A 15,342-nucleotide genomic window follows, 5' to 3' on the forward strand; every position below is an offset into this window, starting at 1 on the left:
ACACACATAGACAAACAGACAAACAGACAAACAGACAAACAGACACTCAAAAGGCAAAAGAGAATAAATGTATGTAGAGGAAGGACACCTCTGAAAATGTAATCTGTCAAAGGCAATAATAGGGAAAAGGCTGCTCTCTGGTGGTTATGTTGGTCAATAACAGGTTCACTGCACATATTCTGCTGGCCGAAAGGTAAAACCACAAATGGTATTTTAATCTGTCAGTCTGTTGTTGTTTTTTTCTCCTTCAAGGGAGGCCCTCATTTTAGGAACACTTTTGGTTTCAAAGTTGGCTTTTAGACTCAGTTTCCTTTTAAAATATTTAATAAACCCATACTTTAAAAACTTCCCCTGAGTAAGCTCCTCTCATTGTACGGAAGAAGCACTGAATATTAAATTGAGGAGAAAACACAATTAAAAAAACATGAACGAGTAAAACCTAAAAAAATAATAAAATAAATATATCCATGATAAAGAAACAGTGTTCAGCCTTTTGGTAAAGTTGCATATTTGTTAGTGTTCTGTTTGTTGTGATTAAGGGTAACTTTGGCAAGGCTACACTGCAACTTCCCCAGGGCGCTAGACCCTCAGGGGCACTAAACATCATAGTATATTAGATGTGAACATACACCTAAAATACAATACCAGCTAAATTGATTTCAGCCTTAAGGCAGGTACTGTTTTATTACCTGCCTTGACCACCTGTCTTGTAAAGGTCCCTGAGACCACAAATACGGGTCAATATTGGCCCAGGGCATTTTACAAAGGGGCCCCATGGGATGATTCAACCCTGAATTTAGGTACATTTTAGACAGATTATATAGGAATGCTTTATTAGATTACCCTAACTGTAAAACCAGGGATAAATGGACCTACCCGAAAGAGCCATGCTTTTTTGTCATGAAATAAATATTACACCATTACCACCAACAACATCTGCTATTCGATGGTCACTAGGTGACTGCATAGTAACCATAAAATAGAGCACTAATAAATGCATAAAATGGGACTTTGTACAACAACTGAAGGCGAGACACAAACTAACTACTTAATACTTTTTACACATGAGTCTGTAATTTCTAACACTACAGCTTCAGTGGAGCATATTTCAGTTTTCTAGGAATATATAGCAAAATGATAAAGGCACCTTTAAGCAGATCATGCTTTATTACCTTCCTTGCTTTATTATGCCTACTTATTGTCACAACAAAAAATAGTCACCGTTACCCCAATATGCTGCAAATAAACAAGCAGCCTATTTATTGTCACAACTGTAAATAGGCTGTTACAACTTTAGGCACCACTTTCTAACATGGCACCCTTCAGAAAGAGATATAATCTTACGTTGCAACTTTGGCTTTATTAATGGTTAATAAATGCTTTCCTCTAGAATGCTTTATAGATTAGGAATAAACCACTAAAGAAAGGCTTTTGGTTGCCATAGAGGTTGTGAAAGCCGCCATAGCTGTTTAGTTAATCATGCAGTCAGTTTGACTAGCTAAAGGGATTTTTCACAACCTGGCAACTCAAATGTGACTCCGCAATATTCAATTTCAATCACATCTGTATAAAAAAAAGCTGTATATAGTGTACAAAGAACTCTCATTCTCTTATTGTATTTTCATTATATCTTGTATTTTTCTATCCCATTTTTATTAAATGTGTATTTTCTTAACTGTTGCCTATCTGGAGCTGCTGTAGTGAGTGAATTCCCCCAGTGTGGGATCAATACAGTCTATCTTATATTAAATATTTTTTTCCCCATTAATAGCTGGCTATGTCAAACGTGACGTAACAACGTTAGTGCTATGTGGTGAGCACTCTCACGTGCACCGAGCACCACACCACCACACGCCTCATTATGGTCTGACGTCACATCAAGGGCTCGCGGGAAGGCTGCAGCCAGTTTAAAAGCTACTTTGCTTTAAGGTGACCGGAAAAAAAACAACAACAAAAAAACGCTCTAAAAAAGCCAATTCAATGAATACTAAAGCTACAGATAACGTCTTATTACGCAGCAGCACGCAGACGTAGACGAACCAACACTTGGAGGTCAGCCTGCAGTGTCGCCCTTTGAGACCCAGGTGACATCTCCACGCTCCGCCCAGCTGGAAGCGAGAGGACGGTGTCGGGATGATAAACTGCTTTTGGGAAGTCGGTCCGTGCTGTGCGGTTGCCTGCTGTGGGTTACTTTGTTTACAAGACTATAGGTGTTGTTTTGTATCGGGGTTTCACGTCATTCACGGAGTTTGTTTACGTTCGGCCGTACGGGCTGCGTGTTGTTTTCCCCCCTCGGTGGTGCTCGGTGTCGTCGGGGCTGACACCGTGACACTTTAAAGTAGCGGCTCAGTGATACAGTCGCCTCGGGCTGCCTCTAATGGAGAAGTGGAAGTAACATTACTTCGGGGAATTTTGAGGAATTCCCAACACTTTGCGGTTTTCCAGTGAACTCGTCTTAATTGCTTACAGGACTCCACCTCGTTGATTCGGTTGGTGTCGACACAGAAGCTGACATGAAGCGCAGAGATTTCCATTGAACTTGTGCAGCACAGTGACTGTTGGCTATGGGCTAGCTCTCACTCCATGAATGAATCGCATAAAGAGTGTTTGTAAACGGAAAGTGAAAGACTACCTCCGCTTTACAACATGTTGTTATTAAGTACAAGACGACGAAACAAGTGGACTGTTTGCTGACCCACCTTTAAGGCTGTAAATATGCTTCTAACGGCATAACTCAGGTAAGTGCAATCACATTGTACATGTATCCGGTTATATAGGTGCTGTTACTATTGTAAAATGACCGGAGAACAGTGAAAGTTACTGTGTTCCCAATATTGCCTGCATTTATATTGTATTAAATCTCTTTATTTCTCTGATTGTGAATGTGCGGATACAAAACACAGTAGCTACACACATATATATTTCATTAAACTGATGAAGACAACTCAAAACAGCCTTTAATGAGGTTGCCAGTATAGTCTTCCTCTGTGCTGCCCAGTGAGGCAGAAGAGGCCACAACATCACCCCCCACAGCCATAAGATGCCCTGCAAAGAGTCATTGTACTTGTAATGAGGATGACCAGGCCTTTATGTCATAAGCAAATGAAAAGTAACTTATTATAGAACAAATTGTTACAAGAAGCTGTGCAGGCTGATGTCAGTATGTAGTAATTGGAGTACTGGTTGACACATGTCTCGCCATGTCTCTCTGTATGGCTCTGTAGTTGAAGGGAGTTCAAATTTAACCGGGGTTTTTATGCCACGCAGTGCAGCCTCACATATTCATATTTTTATACCACAACTTAAGTTGCTGTCAGTCAAGTCTCGTAACTCTCTCTCTCTGTGTGTGTGTGTGTGTGTGTGTGCCATTTTAGGCTGTGATCTGTTACAGCCCAGACAGTGCAAAGCGCCATGGCATCAACACGCCAGTACACATTAGGATAAGGCATGACTGATTGCCCCGTCGTGTAAGTGAGCTGGGCACTCCCCTGGTGCTCCAGTGTTTGGGTGGGGTTGCATTTACGCACACACGCACCGCGCCAATCCATGTGTGTGTTCCTCGGACACCTGTTCGCATAGGTCCTGGAGCGCCACCTTGGCTGAGGGTGTGTTTACAATCTGATTCCCCCCAACAACAGCTGAACGTCGCCGCTGTGCGCCTGGCTGCCGAAGACCCCCCAAATTGCGGTTCGATGTATGTGAGGGGTTTTCCAGACTGCCTCTGTTGTCTGCCTGTCTCCATGTGTGCCCCTAACCGTCAGGATCAGTGTGCTATGTGTGTAGATACACATTATACGCATTTCGCTGTGCATAGCGGTCATTCCAAGACACTGTAACACCCCTTAAGGGCAACCTCGGGGCCAACACATAAGATGTTGAGGAGAAGAAGTTAGAAGCAACTGTTTATAGCACAGAAAAGTGTTGAGTCACTTCAGTAAAAATGGCAGAAATCACAGACTGAGGGAGTCAGTGCAGAGCAAGGTGGGCATTGAACAGCTCTTGTTCTCTCCTCTGTTTTCTCTGACTCTTTGTTTGCACGCCCTCGTGAAGGATCTAATGGCTGTGTATGCACGCGTGTGTTGTGGTGTCTGTGCTCAGAGCCGAGCCACTTGATTCGACTTTGACTTTCCTCTGATCCTCGTTGCCCTCTTCTCTCCCTGTATGTGGCCTGTCATTAGAGCTATACTTAGCCACGCTTATCAGTTCTGTCATTCCCCTGGTAAGACCACAGATGTTTAAGGGCCTGGAATAGCTCAGTGTGTAGCAGAGTGGAGATACAGGAGCTCAGATGCACTGACACAGGGTCAGAAATGGACAGAAACAGGCCAGGGTATAGCCTGAGTGATGACAAATTTATTTTTATTTATACGACAGCATCATTAGGACATAAACAAATAAGTATATGTTGAAAAAAGAAACATTAAAGCCAGTGGAAGTGTAGATTAGATTGCCTAATTTGCACCGTGATATCTGGCACCATTTGTAACTCTAGATTGCATAACCTCTCCGTTCAATACTTTAAAGCAGTGTTATTATGGGATTGGCTGGGGAGTGTTTTCGTCAGTGTACCACTCCTCCCTCTGTTCTTTTGCTCCGAACAGAGCGTTTGCACAGGTGTCATTCTAAACACAATGCAGGGTGGCAGAAGCAGATGTGTGTCATTATTGGCTCGACAATGGCATTTTATTCAAGGTACAGTGAGCAGGCGCTGAAATCTTTCACCCAATGGAATAGGCTTGTTTCACAGCGGACATTTTGACTTATAAAAGGGAAATGACATGGGTTACCATGTTCTATGAAAGAGTCTCAGTGAGACGTCCCATTCATTTTATGATGTACTGTTCTTTCCTACTGTCACATGTCAAAATGTCTTGTGTAAAAAAGCTCGTAGTTGCCATATGGCACATGAAAGGCCTCGGCTTTGTTAACACTCCCTACAGAGGATACTGATACTAATACGATTGTGTTTCCTTCAGGTCAGACAGATTCAGGGAGCTGCTGTTGTGTATGTTGGCTCACTGGACAGGCTCTATGACACTGAATGGAGCAGAACCTTATTAGTATAATTGTTTACCCTACTATTTCATGTCAGAATGGCTGCTGTGAAAGAGGTCTATAATGTGCGTGATCTGCCAGGCGTCTCACTTTGCTTGATTACACCTCTTTTCCAAACTGCATTGGCGTGCGCACACGGACTGTGCGCCATTGATCTTCCAACTTCCAGCTCCGCCCAGTGTCTACCTCAGCAGACGCCTACTGAGCTGTTACATAAAAACACCTGTGTGAGCGTGCAGGGCTTTCAAGTAGAAACCAATGAGAGAGGAAAGGATAAATATATATATACACACACACATCAAGCAGATAAAAATGAGCACGTACGTCACAGATGAATTTCCCGTGGCTGTTATTGACAGTACTGTATACGATGTTTAAATTCCTACATTAAGAACAGCAGCATGGCCTATTCATGACATGCCTCACCAGGTGTCTGCACTCGCCAGCATGTCAGCTGTCATTGTGGATCATATGCCTTTATATATACGTAGTGTACGCTCATCCAGTTCCACCGTCTCTCTTCAGCTTCAGGTAATGTAAGTGCATGAGGCTGCTGGGTCACTCTCCTGAAGACCTTCACGTCTCATTCAGTAATCCCTCAGGGCTTTGGGTCATGTGATACAATAGAGTCTTTATGGCCTCAGGACAATGAAGGGGCTGGAGACTGTGAGCCGGGTTTTCACGGTGGAACTTTGCTTTCAACTTCTCTGCACTAACGCTGCTGAGTCACTCTCAGCCGCCACATGCGACCTGCTCAAATCCGCACGCATCCGTTCAAAATAGCCGTTTGTCTCGGACACGATGGCTCGTTTCCAGAGCGCTGCCCAGTTAATAAAACATGTCTGAGTGTCTTTGTTCTCATGTTACTTTGCCAGTTGCGTTTTGGCACGTCGCCTCTTTTTGGTCACCGAGTAGTGGTATATCATTGTCACTCCTAAACTTGCATTCCACCCAGGACAACGGGGTCTCTCGTGGGACACAGCAGTAAAGTTTAAGCTCTGAATCTGATGGCTGAGGCGCTGTGAGACTGTAGTGACTGTATTGTCCTTTTCAGAGGCAAAAACAAACGCCGTCCCCAAATGTTAGTCTGTGCGGTCACCTGCACAGACATGAAGTTTATATGCAAATACTGTGTTTGCATGTCAGACTCGAGTGCAGTATCTTTTCCCCCGGCAGCCATTTTGACATGAAATAGTAAGGTAAACACAGGCGTTACCAAAAATACTAACTAAGGTTTTTGAGTCTTTTCTAGTGAGACAGCGTGCACAATAGCATCACCCTGACTCTGTTAGACCTGAATGGAATGGAGCCTTAATTAGCATCAACTACGTTTGCCTTATTATTTCATGTTGAAATGCTCTGTTGTATTATGATGCCTTTCTGTGTTCAAAGCAGTTTACACAGCAGGGGTGTATCTATCTACATCACCACCAATGAGTAATCAGTCAGTTTATCCAAGAAGGCGCCTGTGGTGAATAGAAAGCTCACTCTATTGTATGAGACACTCTTTCGGATAGGTTCCCCTCTACTTTTCATCAGTTGACCTAATAACTCTAAACCCTGTGAAAGATTGGACACAAAGGCATGGCATGTGATGGATGTTAACCACCAACTGTGGCCTTATTTGATGTGATGAGGCCTTGTTCTCCCTGGCCTCATAAAATAGTGCTTGCCGGTTGCTGTACAAAATTGTGCTGCCTTAGGAAATAGAGATTGGGGGAAGCGTTTGTTCAGAGAGACAGCCTGATAGAGTGAATGGAAAGGAAGGAGGCACAGGAAAAGATGGAAGTTGGGCAGAGAGGAAGTTGACCTAATAGCAGTGTATTGTCCACTCACAGAGGATAAATCCAATAGGAACACGGCCTATTAAAAGCTCACAATTTGGGCTCTGTTTCATATTCCTTATCCAAGACTCCGTGTCATGGAACGCGTTAACGTCCATTCTCTGACCTCTCAGGACAGGCCTGTGTTTTGCATTAAACCATGGTGATAAGGAGTGAGTTAGAAATATACAAATGCACAATAAAACAGCACAGTGGGTAGATAAGCTGGAGATTTAAATGAGTTTTTAAATGACCTCACATGTCAGTGTGAAGAAAACTTGTTGTTGTGTTAGTGTTTGTGTGTGTGGTTCATTAATCATGTAAGAAAACATGCTTATACAGGATTTATCTTTTATTTAAGGGAGTGTAACAGCAGCGTATAATCCTTCACATGTAATTTGTGATTAAAATGGTCACACTTGGTTAAATGTGATATGCTTCTTAAAAATGTGCTTTTAGGGTTCACTTAGTGTTTATCTCACCAAGCAATTATTTTCACTGAAGTATTTGAACAGACTTTTTTTCCTATCATATCTGACATCATACAGAGAAATTAACAGTGCTTTCACAGCAGTATAACTTACTGCCTGTGTGTTTTAATTACATTAAAAAGTCTTTATAACGGTTGGCTGTTGGTTTTACAAGTGGAGCAGGAGTAAGCAAATGTTATGTATTTTTTATATTATATGGATTATATGTGATTCCCAATAATGTGAAAGGGCTTGTACTGCTGATCCCAATAAGAACCAACATCCCACTTTGAAGGCCCATGCAGCTCTCACCCACTTTCAACGTACTTGACCAACAAATGAATACCGGTTTACATAAAAACAGCATATAATCGCTGACAGCAACACAAGTAATGTACAAACTTTATTACAAAGAGCCCAGCCCTCTAATTGAGCTAGTTAACATAACACCACATTCCTTCAAGAGCGTGGCCCACCCTTCCTTCTGCTCCCGTCTACATGAACCACTCTAATGACCTTGCTGACAGCGACTGACACCTGTGCTGTTGCCTGGCTACACTTCATCAGCCTTTCCAGCCCTTGTGGCCAGTCAGAAGGTTGGGAATTAAATGGGACTGTCACATGCAAGTTATGGGGAGAGGACAGATACTCACACGTCTGTGTATGCGTGCCTTACACACGCACACGCACACTAAAAAGTGTGAATGATAAAGCAGAGAGAGAGAGAGAGAGAGGTGGTGTTAGGAGGGATGTGATTATGGTGATGGCAGTGTTGACAATACTTAGATTTATAGAAGCTTCTGCTCAGCATCACACCTCGGAAAGAACTGAGGATATTTCAGTGTCGTGACTAGTCAGTAGTGTGACTCATTTTGGTACAGACTTTTTGTCACTACCTTGCTTCTTTGTGTATATCCTAAATAAATGTAGCGCCACAAAATCCTTTCTTTCCACCAGGTACGCCACTATACCAACACTGATGTAGATTAGATTTTTGATGAGGCTTGTTAATAGAAACATGATATGAAACAATGTACAAGCTGAAGTAGTCCTGAGAAACAACCTTGTGTTTTAGCCTCTATTGTGGGTCGGATCACACTCCATGCTGTGATTTATCAAGGCTCGTGACACTTAGAAACGGGGGATATTGAGGAACTAGCATTGCTTGTGTGGTTTTTACTGCTGGCACTTCACAGAAATCGGTTGACTGAGTGGTACCAGTGTGCTGTCAACCCTGAAATGAGGAGGGGAAATTGAATTCACACTCAATCTTTAAGAGAACCACAACAAATCCCCCTATACTGAAAAGGTGAGTGCCTCTTCATGTGCAGCTGAGTGCTAGGTCGGATCTGTTTCCCTTTATTATCCCCTCTGGTGGTCTCATGACTTTATAGGGCGGCGGCGTGTGCACTGAAAATTGCTACTTTAGCTTGTAAATACATTTTCTTGTGTCAGGGGGATTACGTGGTTTTAGTCTTTAGACTTTGTGCCATATTGTGGTACAGCCACAGACCATCTATTTTGTACTAGAAACTGGCCCATGTAATGTTTGTCTTTACTTCTTTTGCTGTATTTTCCCAAATCCATAATGTCTCCTCTCCTCTCCTCTTGCAGCACACTGAGCAGGGCTCCTAAAAGATGCCCTATCAAATATTTAACGCACCCGCGAAGGCTCTGTTGTCTCCACCCACACACCCGTCGGCACACACCACTCACGTCACATTACACACACACACACGCAGACAAGCACACATGCAAGGAGAGAGCCGGCAGTCAGATGAACCTCTGAAGAGCGTCTTCCTGTTCCTGTGCTCTACTCTTTTGAGTGCTGCCTTACTTTCAGTTTAGATGATGGGAGAAACAAAGTGCAGAGTGACTTGGCAGGGTGTAGCTCTTATCTCAATGCTCGACTCTGGGATGGAAATGATCGGACTGGTCGACACACTGTAAGTTCACTGAGTTAAGGTAATATTTCCTAATCTACTTTTTTTTTTGGAAAAAACGGCGATTCCCGCTGCAAGACGGACTTAAGTGATGATGATGTTGTGTTTGTATGCGTCTGTGCTTTTAATGATCCAGTGTAATACAACATGCAAGTGTGTATACACTGTGGTTCTTAATGTAGCAGGTTGCCACACCTTTACTTTCCCCACTTCTCTCTACTTACTGTTCCCACTGTCGCTCTCTGTCATTTGATCTATCAGAGTGAGTATACAGCATTACCAAACCCTCCATGCTGTCTCATTGGATTAGCATCTCCAAGCATCAGTGCAGCTCAGCCCAGGATTGCTTTCACTCAATACACATTAGCCTAGCGTCAGTGTTGCTTTCATCCCTGTCTCATTCTATTAGCCTGCTCTAATGGCACTCTGTTAATCTCTTCAGGGGGAGAGCTCCGGCCCACTACAGCCCCTGTCCAGATGACTGGCCTAGTTATTACTCCGCCGAGACACTGGACTCTGCCAATATATGTAAATGAAGCTGCAGTTTGGTTCGGATGCAGTTGGAGAGGAGATGGACACGATTTGTTTAGAGTGTCCACTGACTGAGACAAGAGGGAAAGCACTCTGAGGTTGTGCTTGTGTGTGTGTGCGGGGTGGACCATTTCCATGACAATAATAAAAACATCTTGTATCAGGGTAGAGCCAGCTGGATGACATACGAGGCTCTTCAGACAGGTGTTATGTAACTATTGATCCCTATAATGGATTGGTTCAGCGCCATGACGGACATATTTGCCAAGATGTACAGACATAGGGGAGTTACAGAGGAGTTTCAAGTTGCAGCTTCCTTCCTAGTCATGCCAAAAACGAAGAAGTACCAGAAGAGAGGTTATATTTTTTCTTGCTCTCTTCGTCCATCCTTTGTATCCCTTCTACAGGTTTCCCCCACTGTATCTTCCTTTCTTCAGTTCTCTTTGTCATGTAGCCATTTTTTATTCAAAAGTGTTAAGTTAAGTTGTTGTTAAGTCTCGCTGAAGCTCCTTTTTGTTTGCATTTTTAATCTCTGAAGTTACAAACACTGCTGTTGCACTTAGGAAGCTATTCTGGAGTGTTCCAAAGGGCTACTAATTACTCTATGCAGGAGATAGTTTGAAATAAAGCCACTTCAATAGTACCTAACAATACTGACACTATCTCAGGAAAAAGAAATATCAAAACAAAACAAAAAACACACACAGTCTCATACAACAAAAGGAACAACAGTAATGTCTGAGAATGTAAAACTTTGCATACCAGTTGCAAGTCCAGTATGCCAATACAGGCAGTGTAAAAATATCTTCCCCCAGAGAATTGTTTGTAGATGATTAAACAATTTCCACACACATATGGCATCTGCTGTGTGAAATAACAGTTTTTGCCCAATTAAAGCTCTGTTCTTTTAAACTATTTCATCCATACAACAACAGCTAACACATAGCAACTTTGACCATGCTGCACTAAAATAAATATAAATAAATGACTGCCCGAATCTAAGAAATATTTGACAGTGATGTATAGTGCAATAATATATACATTTACCAGTCATGAGTAGCCAGTATACAATACTACCAGTATGGGACTCACGCTGTTACCCATCATGTCAAGTTTTAATTTAATTTTTTGATATTGGATACTGTTTGCTTATACTATACTATAGAAAAAGGGATCTGTTTTTTGTAAGGCATCCTTTACTCTCTATCCATCTCAGGCAGGAGTTTCCACAGTCTGAATAAAGTTATCAATCTTTTAAATGAATAAAAGTAAGAGAGGGGAGATGGATGTACCCTGATATGCTGCTCTGCTGAGAGATGGTGCCAAGGCTTCGTAATGATGGGGAACTATGAGCATTGGGAGATGGGGATGGAGCGACTGCGGGGATAAACAGCAGGATAGGCGGTTTATTGTGTGTAGTAGAGCACCTCCATTCATGCGTACCCCAATGACCCAGTAGATCATAGCCCTCGGGCTGTCGCACCCTATCCGCGTCCATCCTGTCACTCCTGAAGAATGCATCTCTGTGGTGTGTGTGCCTGTGCAGTTCAAAAGTGAAAGCTTCGCCAGAAGAGCAATGAACGGCCTTACTTGAGCAGATCTGATTTTTCAGCCTTCCTGCACCTCTGCCAGGTGCTCTCCGTCTGGCTGTTCTCTGAGTCAGAAATAAAATAGAGCCAAATGGCCTCACTGGCAGACAGACAGAACGCTCCCGTTCTTTGTACGACAGGGAGTAAGAAAAGATGTCATCTCGCTTTCCCGCTCATTTCACACACAGGGATCACTGCAGCGATGCCAGCAGCAAAAGTCTTTCTGAAGTCTTGTGTCACTCTCTCTCCCATTCTTATTATTTTAATAGTATCTGTTTCTCTCTTTGTCTATTCCTCTTCTCACTCTCACTCTTCCCTTTCATTGTATTACCCATACGCGCTCTGGGAGATATTGGATGTTAATTTGGCTGGTAATTTTCCATAACACAGACAAAATCTATAAAACATTGAGGTTTTAATATAGTAATTTAGATGTATAGCCCATGTGAATTTTTTTTTTGTATCTGCTTGTATTTTGTAAAGCAACAAGCCAATAAAGAACTTGAAAAAACATTGAGGTTTCGGGACATCAGGGTAACACAATTCTTTCTGTTGACCAATTCTCAGTGCAGAATTCAGACCGGAAAACTAAACTTAATTATTCAGACTATCTCCATAGACCTCAATGATGAACCAGGTTAAAGTTAGATCAACAGCAGCTTGCTAGAGAGTTTCTACTGCAATTGCAGTGTATATAATTTGCTTTCCCTGTAACACATTTTCAGTTGGACTGTGTCTTTCTTTACATTATTCATCCCTTCACACTACCAGGGTTTCATGTTTTATTTTCTATGTAGTGCAGAGTTAACATGGGGTGTAGTGCAGGCCTCATACTTGATGTTAGGTGAAGCTCTGGGATATTTATTTACAGTACTGTACTCTGGGGGGAAGGGCAGGCTTTCAGATATGAGCGTTTGACAGATGGCGTGCACGGTTTACTGCCCTACCTCTGAATGTGTGTCAGTTAGGAACTTGTTGTTTATATGTGGTCCTCTTGAGCTGACCTGTGTCTTTGTGCTAGTGCTGGGCTGAATATCAACCATATTGTGCCCATAGCACTGAGTAACAGTAATTTTGCACAGAGTGATAAATAATGTGTGTGTTTTATAAGTGCTTGTGTGGTTGTTTATGTTAAGAACAATACACCGATGTACATGCCAAGTTTGGCTTATTTTGTAGACAAATATTGTAATACTCAGCAATTTAGGATAATATAAAACTGGAAAAATCAATGCTGTGATGATGTGACATTTCTAGGCTCTCATATTTATATGTGCATCCGTCTTATAATTATAACAAGAACTATAATATGACAAAAATAGAAGGGGCGGGTGTGGGATTTCTTCATGGTAACACAAGTAAAAAAGTGAATGAAACAAAAACACCCAAACTGCAGACAGATATTTTCCAGTGGCTCGGTGATGAGTGAGATGACCCAGATGAACGAACGTTTGCCACAGCGGCGCGTGGATTTGCTGCTATGTAACAGTGATCTGCCACGCGGGATATGAATGAAACTTGAGAGGTTCCGAGGCTATTGACAGTAGTGAAAAACGCCTAATCTAATTGCTACCCATCAAACACACATAGACACACAGTCACCACCCCCTCCCCGGGGCAAAGAGGCTTTTGGTTGCCCTGCCTGCACATGCTGACCTGATTTTGTGTGTGTGTGTGTGTTGTGTGTTTCTGTGTGTGTTTGTGTGTCTGTCCTACTTTAGCGCTATTCATCCCACGTCTCATATTACACTCATCCTTCGCTGTGTCTCTGGGAGGACTCCGTGTTCAGTCTTGAGCGCGTACAAAGCGATCGATCGGTTTATCGGTTATCTCGGGAACGGGGTCGCCACCGCGGCCTCTACAGGTGGAGCGTCACGTGACCACGGCGTGTCGTCAAGAGTTTTATGTTGGAAGCGAGCAAAAGGAGTCAGACAAAGGAGGAAGGACAGGAAAAGCTGGTGTTTCCAGAGCTTTTACACACGTTATCTGGTCTTCCTCGGTGGACGTCAGAGATGGTTTACTCATCAAATCTCAGTTAACTGATAACAAATATTCACTTTTAATTGATTTCATTGCACAGAACGGAGTCTGTCCAGTGATCAGGGCCAAGAAATGTGGCTGAAAGCTCAAGAAACTTTGAGTAAGTTGGCCTTATCTTCGGGAATGAACAAATAATCAAATGTTACGTCACTCTTTGTTTCGTTTTTGGGGACAAAAAACCTGCAGCATCATCCTTCCTCATCATCATCAGCAGCTCCACCCGTGACTCAGCTACACACCTTCAGCGTCTGTCTGATACATCGACCCAAACGCTGACTCACTGAACGTTCACGCCGTTTCCTGGAAGCTCAGCAGTGAGAATGTTAGAGCCCAGAGCACCGAGAGCTTCACCCACCGTCTCATTCAGCTGCTAATTCAACTACAAAACAACCATTTGTTCAAACCAGAGGTGTAACGGTTCGACCCCCGCCCTTCCTCCTCCTCCTCCACACCTCTGTGTCTACATCCACACTCCCCACCCCCACATTACACAGCGTCTCCACCCTGATGACTGCTCACTGCTTTACACCACCAATACTCTGCTGCAGCCGGCAGGAATTTCAACTATCAGTTCAATTATTGATTCCTTCATCTGTCAGTTCGTTTATTAAATGGTGAAAAACGCAGATCTTTAGTCTGAAACCCAAAGATTCTCATTCACTGTCACATGAGAGAACAGTTGAGGATTAATAAAGAAACACTGAGATGCTTCAAAAGTTTTAACACTCAAAGAATCCTAAAAACACCTTTAATGTTTAAGAAGTTAAGATTTAACAACTATAAAAGTTAAGTTTTAAAGAAAACAAACATGTTTCAAGCCCAACTACAGTTGACCAACGATTAAATGAACCAACTGACTCAGCAGCCGTTGGACCTTCATCAGTTTCACTTGTTGATTAAAGACACAAGAACAGAAGATTAACATAACGCTGCTGGAGAAAGTTAAAATGTCAAAATATTAACAGCTTTCAGCTCAAACTGTCTCCTCCTCCTCTCCACACCTTTCTGAACTGCATGTTAACCCCTCCTCCTCCTCCTCCTCCTCCTCCTCCTGTCGGCCGGTCGGGGGATGGAACATAATCTTATCTAAAAAAGGCGGGTCTATAAATAGAGGCCGGGTACAGAGAGAGCGAGAGGTATCAACCCCTCTGTGGAGCCGACGGTGCAAACACTCTGGACTCTGATTGGCTCTGAGGCGTGCACGAGACCACGCCGAGAAAGTGTGAGCGACAACCTGCCTGATGATGACAGAGAGACACACAGGAGGTCTACGAGCATCCTGAGACACACACACAAACACACAGTCAGTCCAGTAATCAATCAGTTTCTCCAGTAATCGTTTCTTATTTGGTGCAGAAAATGTCCTCAAACGTCTCGTTTCTCTGACGAAACCAGACACCTAAAGACTGAGCTTTGCATTTTCTCTAACACTGTATGCGCAAGACAATTAATCAATTAGTGGGGAAGATAATCTACAGGTTAATCAATGATGGTGGAAAAAGTTGATCACGTCCTAAAATGTCTCGTTTGTCCACACAAAGAGGGGACGAAAGAAACAATAAAATATTCATATTTGAGACATTATCTCTTAAAAAAAACTCTAAATGATTAATCGAGTATCAAAATAGTTTCCGATCACTTTGTGACTTATTGATTAATGGATTAATCACTGCAGCTCCATTAGAAATGAACACCTGATACTGTTGTTATGCAGCATGAAGCAGAAGTTCAAAGACAAACGAGATAGTTTGGAAGTTTCTTTTATTACGATTATTTATATTATTTTATTGATTGTGATCATTCTCTTGATTAATCGATGAGTTAGATCAATAAAATGTCAACAGATGGTAATAGTGTCACAATAAGGTGCAGCAGACACTAAAAGACGCGC

At 42.6% G+C, this 15,342-nt stretch overlaps 1 protein-coding gene across 4 annotated transcripts in view; it reads left to right on the forward strand.

The window, feature by feature from the left end:
* Nucleotides 1-2,095: 2,095 nt before the first annotated feature.
* Nucleotides 2,096-15,342, forward strand: part of ccser2a (coiled-coil serine-rich protein 2a) — a 56,586-nt gene continuing 43,339 nt past the window's right edge. The window contains exon 1 of one of the 4 annotated variants that reach the window (XM_035663412.1): nt 2,096-2,738. The gene's annotated coding sequence lies outside the window, so the exon portion shown is untranslated. The remainder of the gene's footprint in view (nt 2,739-15,342) is intronic. The other 3 variants (XM_035663413.1, XM_035663409.1, XM_035663411.1) reach the window with 3 other exon arrangements.

Source organism: Morone saxatilis, unplaced genomic scaffold, assembly GCF_004916995.1.
Source record: "Morone saxatilis isolate NCDOM2014 unplaced genomic scaffold, NCSU_SB_2.0 Contig19, whole genome shotgun sequence".
Classification (NCBI taxonomy): Eukaryota; Metazoa; Chordata; class Actinopteri; family Moronidae; genus Morone; species Morone saxatilis.